This window comes from Neophocaena asiaeorientalis, unplaced genomic scaffold (genome assembly GCF_003031525.2).
Source record: "Neophocaena asiaeorientalis asiaeorientalis breed wild unplaced genomic scaffold, Neophocaena_asiaeorientalis_V1.1 scaffold318, whole genome shotgun sequence".
NCBI classification, from domain to species: domain Eukaryota; kingdom Metazoa; phylum Chordata; class Mammalia; order Artiodactyla; family Phocoenidae; genus Neophocaena; species Neophocaena asiaeorientalis.
In genome coordinates this window covers 930867-940950 of record NW_020173761.1, presented here as the reverse complement: position 1 = coordinate 940950, position 10084 = coordinate 930867, and the positions used below count along the sequence as shown (strand labels likewise).

General features: G+C 38.4%; 1 non-coding gene across 1 annotated transcript; it reads left to right on the top strand.

Moving 5' to 3' along the window:
- The first annotated feature begins 6231 nt into the window (after positions 1 to 6231).
- On the top strand, positions 6232 to 6335 carry LOC112403723 (U6 spliceosomal RNA). Its single transcript, XR_003003966.1, has one exon. It is a non-coding gene; the product is annotated as a U6 spliceosomal RNA (small nuclear RNA).
- The last annotated feature ends 3749 nt before the right edge of the window (positions 6336 to 10084 follow it).

Genomic DNA, 10084 nt, shown 5'->3' with positions numbered 1-10084 from the left:
GGGCTCTGGCTCACTCAGGCCTGGGGGAGGGCGGGGTATGGAGTGTGGGGCGAGCCTGTGGCAGCAGAGGCCAGCATGACGTTGCACCAGCCTGAGATGCGCCGTGCGTTCTCCTGGGGAAGTTCTCCCTGGATCATGGGACCCTGGCAGTGGCAGGCTGCACAGGCTCCCCGGAAGGGGGGTGTGGATAGTGACCTGTGCTCACACACAGGCTTCTTGGTGGTGGCAGCAGCAGCCGTAGCATCTCATGCCCGTCTCTGGGGTCCGTGCTGTTAGCCGTGGCTCATGCCCGTCTCTGAAGCTCCTTTAAGCAGCACTCTTAATCCCCTCTCCTCAGGCACCAGGAAACAAAGAGGGAAGAAAAATCTCTTGCCTCTTCGGCAGGTCCAGACTTTTCCCCGGACTCCCTCCCGGCTAGCCGTGGTGCACTAACCCCCTGCAGGCTGTGTTCAGCCTACCAACCCCAGTCCTCTCCCTGCGCTCCGACCGAAGCCCGAGCCTCAGCTGCCAGCCCAGCCCGCCCTGGTGGTTGAGCAGACAAGCCTCTTAGGCTGGTGAGTGCCGGTCAGCACCGATCTTCTGTGCAGGAATCTCTCCGCTTTGCCCTCCGCACCCCTGTTGCTGCGCTCTCCTCCACGGCTCCGAAGCTTCCGCCCTCCGCCACCCGCAGTCTCCGCCCGCGAAGGGACTTCCTAATGTGTGGAAACCTTTCCTCCTTCACAGCTCCCTCCCACTGGTGCAGGTCCCGTCCCTATCCTTTTGTCTCTGTTTATTCTTTTTTCTTTTGCCCTACCCAGTTACGTGGGGAGTTTCTTGCCTTTTGGGAGGTCTGAGGTCTTCTGCCAGCATTCAGTAGGTGTTCTGTAGGAGTTGTTCCACGTGTAGATGTATTTCTTATGTATTTGTGGGGAGGAAGGTGATCTCCGCATCTTACTCTTCTGCCATCTCCCCCTCTCTCGCATGTGTCTTTTTGAATTATGGTTTTCTCTGGGTATATGCCCAGGTGTGGGATTGCTGGGTCATATGGTAATTCTATTTTTAGCTTTTTAAGGAACCTCCATGTTGTTCTCCATAGTGGCTGTAACAATTTACATTCCCCCCAACAGTGCAAAAGGGTTCCCTTTTTTCCACACCCTCTCCATTATCCATGCCTTTTGATCTTAAAAAAATCTGACCTCAGTTCCAATTTTATTTCAGTCACAATATACATATGGAGACAAATAAGCCTACTTTGTTGTTCCTTGAAAGCTTTCCCTCTAAAAGGTTTCCTTTAAATCACTGCAGCTTACAAACAGTAGCTATGCAGTTGATGAAGTAACTAGAAGAAGAATTTACCTGAAGGACAGGGAACTCTAATTTCTGCTTACCATTATTCACAATATAAAAACCTAGGGAAAGTAGTACGTTCTTTAATAAACCAAGTAATTGTCTTAACTTCACGGGGATCAGTTCCATCCTCCTATAGAAGGCAGACATTTCCTTTTCTTTTTGGTAGTTTCTATTTTAATGTGATTTAAGTGTTTAAAATTATAATTTCTTAAAGCTTTTTATTAAAGTATCTACTGAGTAAAGGAAGGTACACATTGTTATCAGTTTTTTTCCCTAAACATTGAGGCTCAATTCTACATGGTATGAATACGTACCTGCAATTTAGAGTGAAGGTAAGAAATAAGGGTGATTGTCAAGAAAAAAAAAACAAGTGTCATTTTCCTTTGTCTACTCCTGAAATACAAATAGTTTTTGGCAAGATAAGCCCCATGGAGAATCAAGATAAGTTCCATGGAGAATCATGATAGTTACCTGTTTCTAATAGAACTCGCACAACATCTACCTTTCCAAACAAAGCTGCTTCATGAAGTGCACTCCCTTTTTCTGTCTGGAAAAAAAAAAAAAGAAGGAAAAAGAAGCACAGTTGCATTAGGAATGCTTAGGTTAAAAAATTCTGTCATTTTATGTATTCATACATATTCTCTGTAATCTTAGCACTCTGACAGAAAGGTAGTGTAAAATAAAGAAGAGATCCTAGAAACAAAACCCAAAAGCTTGAATGTGTGAAACACCTCTGCTTCTGTGTAGCCATTTGACCTTATTATGTTGGTAATTTTCCTCATCATAGCATTTATAGTACTACATTATAATGTTATGTGATTGTCTATTCCCTTTAATAAACTGTAAGTTTAGTGGAAATGTAGACACCTATTTTTTTCATCATGGTATCACCAATGCCTAGAAAAGAGTACCTCAAAAATGTAGACATTTAAGAATTATTTTGAGGGTAAAAGGTAGAAGAAGGTAGGAACATAACATAGAAGACAAGAATATGTGAGTATTGCAGGGAGAGATTGGTTTCTGCCTTGAGGAAGATCAAGGAAGATTTCAAAGAGGAAGCTTTTTTAGCTATACATTAAAAAAATTTTTTTTCCTCTCAAGAATTTTAAAATGTCTACCAGGTCCTTAGCATGTGCACATGTCTCTGTGTGTTAAACTGAACACTGTCATCATGGCAACTTTGTCCTCTTGTACTAAAAGTAATCTCTAGTATGGGATTTTCATCTCAATACAAAAAAGAAATATCACTATAAAATAATATATAATGTAAAAATGTTTTTAATTAATAAAATATTATTGTATAATTAACCCAGTATAAAATGGTTTATAAATGCATTGTTAAGGAGGCTTGAGGACCACTGAAGATCTATCAACGTGATCTGAATTTATTGCCAAAAAGGCATAACTGAAATACACTTGATTTATAATTTTCTGGGTATGATATGTATAGACACTAATAAACATGGAAATAAAATAATTTATAAATATATATATAGCACTATACGAAAGGAAAATTAAACTGTAGAAACTTATGCAGCTCCTTAAAACAATGTTTCAATGTGTGGCATAAAAAGTTAATTTTTTTCACTCCCTAAAAAATATCCCTTGAAATAATCTAATTCTTCTCACTCTCATTCTATGTCTTTCAACCAACTTTCTTACTACTAATTTGATTTCCTTCAAATTTTCACAAAAGTTTGGACTTAATGTTAGAAAAACCCTTCCTGGAATAGCACACCTTAAAATTTTGAAAAACTAAACAGTATTTTAAATATAGAGATGAAAAGGAAAATGGAATTCCTCAGAGCCTGGGGAAGGGAATGAGGGACAGAAAGTATGAATCCAGGCATTGAGCACTGGAAGAAGAATTTGTTCAAGGAAATCTACCAATCCCTGATAGATTAGTACCTGGGCTTTAACCAAGGTGGGACTAGGAGGGGAGCAGGAGACAAAGTCTGAAGCTCAAGCAAGCTGAGAAGATAGATCAAGGACTCCTACAAAAATTAAAACCCCCAAAGAACAACAGCCTCAGTAAAAAAAAATAAAATAAAAATTAAAAACTTGTTACAAAAATCTGTTGCAGAGAGGGAAAGTAAGGTTTTAGCTCTAAACAGATTAGAATGACAGAAATAAATCCCACTGCTCTAAGAATTCCTACCCACAATTCTGTCCTCACAAGGGTTTGAGGCCAAAGTTAACACAATCTCTGTGCCCCTCAGAGCCAAAAATGTAGAATAAAGTGATTTGGGTTCATAGTACCAGAGGTAGACATAAATGCTTAGCAGAAGCAGATATAAGTCCTCTCTGAAAAAATACACTTTAAACTCAGGCCTCCAAGAGTTCCAAGAGTTAAAGCTTTGAAAAACACAAATTCAAATTTAGAAACCACTGAACATGAAAGGAAGTAACCCACTATGAGTAAGAAATAGTAGAAACAAAAAAGAAGATAATGGACTTCCCTGGTGATGCAGTGGTTAAGAATCCACCTGTACAGTACAATCCAACTATACTTTTGTTTGTACTATCCAACAGTACAGTCCAACTATACTTTTGGACTGTAAAAATTAGTCAATCTTTCCAAACCCATGGTTGATGTAATTAGCTTCTTTGATAAGAGAATGTGAGAATTGTCAAAATGGAATGGATCATTCTCATAAACTTAAGGGAAACAGTGGAACTAGGAACTATTTCCTGCTATCCCAGTATTATCACAAATAGTATAAAATTTAAATAGGTCAAATTTATAGACTTTTCCTTTTCAAAATATAGGTTAATTCCGTAATATTTTGTAATTTATCATCCCCTACCTTGAGTCAGCATCTATTATTCTCATTCAAATTACTTACTACCATTCTGTTCACCTCAGCACTCTCCCCCAAATCCACAATCCATAATTGACCAAATCTTGAAAAACCGTGTTCTCATGAAATAATATTTAGTCTAAAACATTCTAAAAGCAAGTGGAATGTATACAAAGAAATAACACTAGGACTTCCCTGGTGGAGCAGTGGTTAAGAACCTGCCTGCCAATCAATGCAGGGGACATGGGTTCGATCCCTGGTCTGGGAAGATCCCACATGCCGCGGAGCAACTAAATCTGTGCGCCACAACTACTGACCCTGCGCTCTAGAGCCCGCGAGCCACAACTTCTGAGCCCACATGCCACAACTACTGAAGCCCACATGCCCTAGAGCCCACGCACCACAACTACTGGGTCTGCATGCTGCAACTACTGAAGCTCACGCACCTAGAGCCCATGCTCCGCAACAAGAGAAGCCACTGCAATGAAAAGCCTGCACACCACAAGGAAAAGTAGCCCCCCTCACCGCAACTAGAGAAAGCCTGCATGCAGCAACAAAGAGCCAAAGCAGCGAAAATAAATAAATAAATAAAAAAGAAGGCAGTCTTAGGAGAGAGCTGACACTGGCTGTGGATGCAGGAGCAAATGGGCCCACAGCCCTCAGTGCCCCTAAAAAAAAAAAAAAAAAAACAGAAATAACACTAAAATAGGTGAACCCAAATTTGGGGCCTGCTTTTCCAATGGATCAAATTTCTCCATTTCTTTAAAATTAATCATTTAAAATAAACATAGTTTCTGAATAGACAATTATGCAGTTGATAATATAGTAACACTTCAATATTTATACAGTAAACAGATATGAAGCACTCACAATGTCTTAGCACCTTTCAGGGGAAAAAAAAACCTCCAATCACAATTAGTGATGAAAACAGCTTAGTGAGAAGACATATATATCTTAATGCTGAATTGCTGATAAAAGCAAAAGAAATTCTCTCTCCAATTGGAAATGGCTATTAAAGTTAAGTCTCAGTAGCACCAAAACTGAGAAAAACAAACGGTAGGAAAAGGGGAGAGGATATAGAAAAGAATGTTCCTATTTTTAAGCCTTGGGTTTTAGCTTCCTTTTTGGTTTGGCTGTATGTATTTCCCTGATACATGAAAGCTCAATTATGCATTTAAAGACATCTTTGTTATATTTTATCCAAAACCCCTGGATGTTTCAAAATGGCTTTTTGGGTTGTATTCTAAGAGTGCCAAAACAGCAGACAGAAAGGGGATGTGAGGATGTCAGTTTGCCTGCACTGGTTTCCCCTTCCAAATTTAACACTCTAACCATAGCCCTTCTGAAGCTTGCAAAAGAGAATGACCAGATAAAGGAAGACCAATTTTTTATTAAAGGAGAAAATAAATAGAACAAAGATATAAAGTGGGATTGTGATGATGATCAGTAGAGAAAATAGCACAGGTAGCAGGGGAAATAAAAACTATTGAGAAACAAGACCCACTACCAAAAGAAGTAACAACCAGTTAGTAAAGATAAACTTGATAGAGAAAAAAGAAGAAAAGCCAATGAGAACAGCATTTAACACAGAAGTAACAACCCCTGATGCCCTGTCTGGTACCAATTAGCCCTGTAGGCATCTCTTGGGATGAAAGGTAAGAATTTAAAAGATAAGAACATCCTAGCCTTTGTAAATGAATAAGTGTCTAAACAACTTGAGAAGCAACAGATCCTTTGTACCCTACATTAGCTAGACTATATCCAGAGTACTGTGTTCAAGCGTGGATACTAAAGTTTCACAGGAACATCAACAGATTGGAATATGTCCAGAGAAGAACATCCCAAAACAAGAATCTAGAAAAACATCATGTGAAGAATAGCTGAAAGTTATAAGTAGGTTTAGACTGGGGGTGGAAATGGCATAAGAGAAACAGGATGTGTCTTCAAAAAACTCAGAAATACCATTTCTCCTATTCTAAAGAAGATCTCTTCCTCTCCTCCTATTTAACTAGGGACTTCTGGCCAATGTCTTTACCTTTCCTATCTTCCTTCACTTCTGTCTCAGAGGAAGCATCCATTCCCCTCATTAAGGCTAATCCTCGTGCTCGCTTCAGCAGCACATATACTAAAATTGGAATGATACAGAGATTAGCATGGCCCCTGTGCAAGGATGACACACAAATTCATGAAGTGTTCCATATTTTTATTGCATAGCATAGGGAACTCTACTTAATATACTGTGGTAACCTAAATGGGAGGGAAGTCCAAAAGGGAGGGGATATCTGTATGTGTATGGCTGATTCATTTTGTTGTGCAGTGGAGGCTAACACAACATTGTAAAGCAACCATACTCCAATAAAATTTTGGACCATACTCCAAACTAATACAAACCATACTCCAGACTAATACAGAAGCAAAGGAAGAAGCAGGGAAACCAGCTAGGAGGCAAGAGATAATCAAGACTTGGGCTCTGGTGGTAGTAGTGAAGGGAATGAAAAGTACTGAAATTCTGGATATAGTTTGAGCACAAAGCCAATAAAATCTGATGAAGAACTAAATTAAAATGTGAAGAAACCCTAAAGTTTTGGGGCCAAACAACTAGAAGGACAGCGCTACCATTTGCTGAAATGGTAAATATTGGAAGATGGACAAATTTGGCGAGAAGGGGTTATGGAGGCTAAATACTCAGTTTTTGGAATGCTGAGTTTGGATGCCCATTAGCATCCAATAGACATGTCCAGCAGACACCTAATTTAGAGTTTATGGTAAGGTCCAGGATGAATAAATAAAATTTTTATTGTTAGATAAAGATGTCATTTGAAGCTGAGAGACTGGATGAAGCCAACTAGGAAGTAAGTAAAGACAGAGAAGAAAAGAGGTTTAAGTACTAAGACCTGGGAGACTCAGATGCTTAGAGACCAGGAAGATGAGAACGGTTAACCACAGAATAGGGACGTCACAGATTACATTATTAGTCCCTCCTATTGCATGCCCTCTGCCATACAACACTGCAGCTCTTTGCACTTATGTGGGTGGAGTATATTTCCCTACCCATTGATTTGGAGCTTGGTTTGTGACTTGCTTTAGCCAATGGATGATAGCTAACATGATGCAAGCAGAGGCCCAAAGTGTGCTTGCTTGGTTGGGCTTAGGCCATGTCCTGACTAGTCCCAGGAGGAAGATAATAAACACATGGAGCAGAGCTGCCCAGACTAACTTACAACATAAAACAAAGCTTCCCCAGCTGACCTGTAACTTAAGAATGAAAAAAAATGCTACTGCTTATGAATGTCTGAGATTTCTGTGCTTATCCTACAGCAGTATTGTGGCAATAGCTAAGACAGAGTAACAGAGTTACAGAGTTCCAATGTAAAGGTTCATTGGGAAGGAATGAAAATAAAGCCTGGCTCAGGGAAAAGGAGTATGAATCTACAAAAGAGGACAGAAAACAGAAAGACTTAATTCTTAAGCAGCTAGTGATAACAGGTTCATGAGGCCTTGCAGATTTATCTAACTGCCACACTGAATGGCAGGCAATCAAAATCTTTGGCTCAACCTAAAATAATACTGAGAAGGAACAGCCAGTGAACTACATGAGAACCAAGAGAGAGTGGTATCTCAGATGTCAAAAGAAAAAAGTGTTTCAAAGAGGAGGGAGAGATCAACTTTGTCAATGCTGATGATAAATCAAGTAAGATGAGGACTAAGAACTGGCTATGGATCTAACAATACGGCAATCATTAGTTACCTTCACCAAAGGAAAAAAACAAAGAATTTCTATAGAGTAATAGAGTTGGAACGGTTTCAACAGAGATGAAGGAAAGAATTTGATATGAGTAAAAACAAGTATTTTGCCATTTTTTTTTAGTCCTGTGGGTATTACTTCCTCTAGAATATGTTCTTTAATTTCACCTGTAGTCAGCAAGATAGATCTTTGCAGAGGGCTCTTTTAGAAACGTGACAAGAATGACCAGGTGTGGGATTATCACTACATTCACCAGAATGGTCAGTTACCCATTCTCTAGCTACTGCTAACAAAAATTGCTTGTAAGTCATTTTATTATGTGCATTAAGGCTACAATAAATTTCATTTTATTTAAAAATAAATATGTTGCCATAAAGAGGATCAGAGAAAGAAGAAGACAGCTAGAGGAAAATTCAGGTTCAAAGGAGAGGGTTTTTTAAAGATGGGAAATATTGCAATATCTTTGCGTCCTTCGGGAAATAATGCAGTTAAGAGGGGGAAAACATTGTATTAAAGAGGGAATATTTGCCAGAGCAATGTATCCCAAGTCAATAAGAGGGGATAGGAGCCAATGCACAAGTAGAGAAGTTAGCCTCAGATATAAGCCTAGAAAGTTAATTTAAAGCAAGGAAGGAAAGCAAATATACACATATTGGCAACTGTGGAGGTGAGAATATGTGATTGGTTCTGTTATCTCAGTGAAATAAAAGCAAAGTTGTAATCACAGAGGGATGACAATGAAGGAAGTGTTGAAGTTTTTGGAAAAGAGGAGAAATTTTAAAATAATCATCTCAGGAAGTAGAAGAGTAAGTGCAATCTTCTTGTTTTGGGCTTCCCTGGTGGCTCGGTGGTTAAGAATCTGCCTACCAATGCAGGGGACAAGGGTTCGAGTCCTGGGCCAGGAAGATCCCACATGCCGCGGAGCAACTAAGCCCATGTGCCACAACTACTGAGCCTGCACTCTAAAGCCCACATGCCACAATTACTGAAGCCCGCATGCCACAACTACTGAAGCCCACGTGCCACAACTACTGAAACCCATGTGCCACAACTACTGAAGCCCGTGCACCTAGAGCCCGTGTTCCGCAGCAAGAGAAGCCGCCGCAATGAGAAGTCTGCGCACCACAATGAAGACTCAGTGCAGCCAAAAGTAAATAAATAAATAAAAATTTTTAAAAAAAGAGTAAATGAATTATTAAAATGTAATCTATCCATTTAGGCACATATTTCTCCTGCCACTGTAAGCACTTGGAGAGCAAAAACTATACCTTACTCAGCTTTGCACCTTAACAGCTCCTAGCATGCTAACTTGTACTCTTTACTATTAATTTTCTGTAATTTTACTTTCCTTTCCTTTTACATTCATATAAAACCCAATTTCTTAATATTATGCTAGTGCTTTAACTCTTTGAGTTTTAATAAGATAAACACACACAGTAAAGCACTAGCATAATATGACACTATCACCACCTAGTTACCCAAAATCAGGTTTGAAATCCATAAAAATAATTGCTAATTTCAAAAGAATCATGCTAATTAAACCCTACTTTCTTAATATCTTAATACGATTGATTCTCTTTATTAAGAAATTTTTAATGCTAAAGGATTTATAAGTAAATATATACTATGAAATCAACCAAATAGGAATTAAATTATTTTGCTCACTAGCTCAAATAGGTGTTATAATTCAAATTTGCTCAGAAAGAAATGAAGCAGAAAACAAAACTTCTACAAAAAGTACAAACATAAATGCTGCATTTAAAAATATTTGTAATTAAAAGAAAAGATCCTCCAAAGCCATCTCTAAATTTTGAAGAACTATTCATAATAACTTGAATGTAATTGAAGTCTAAAAATGTAGTACTGTGATTTACCAAATAGGATTACTTTTAATACTGTTAACTTCCAACTAGTTAACAAATTAATGAATATTAAAGCCACTGAAACAATTTAAGGTTACTAATTGGTATGGTTCACTCTCAGCCAGTGAGAATATCAACAAATCTCTACTTCAAATTTAATATTAAAAAATGTTATAGTGAATCTGATGGTAAACCTAGGTGACAGTTAATTTGAATAACATTAAAAAATTAAATAATCACAAAAAAGGGTAATGAGATGCCAAAAAATGTTCTATATGAACAAAGCAATAATAATAAAAACAAAAAATCAACTAACACTAACTATATTTAATGGAAGAGTCAAGTCA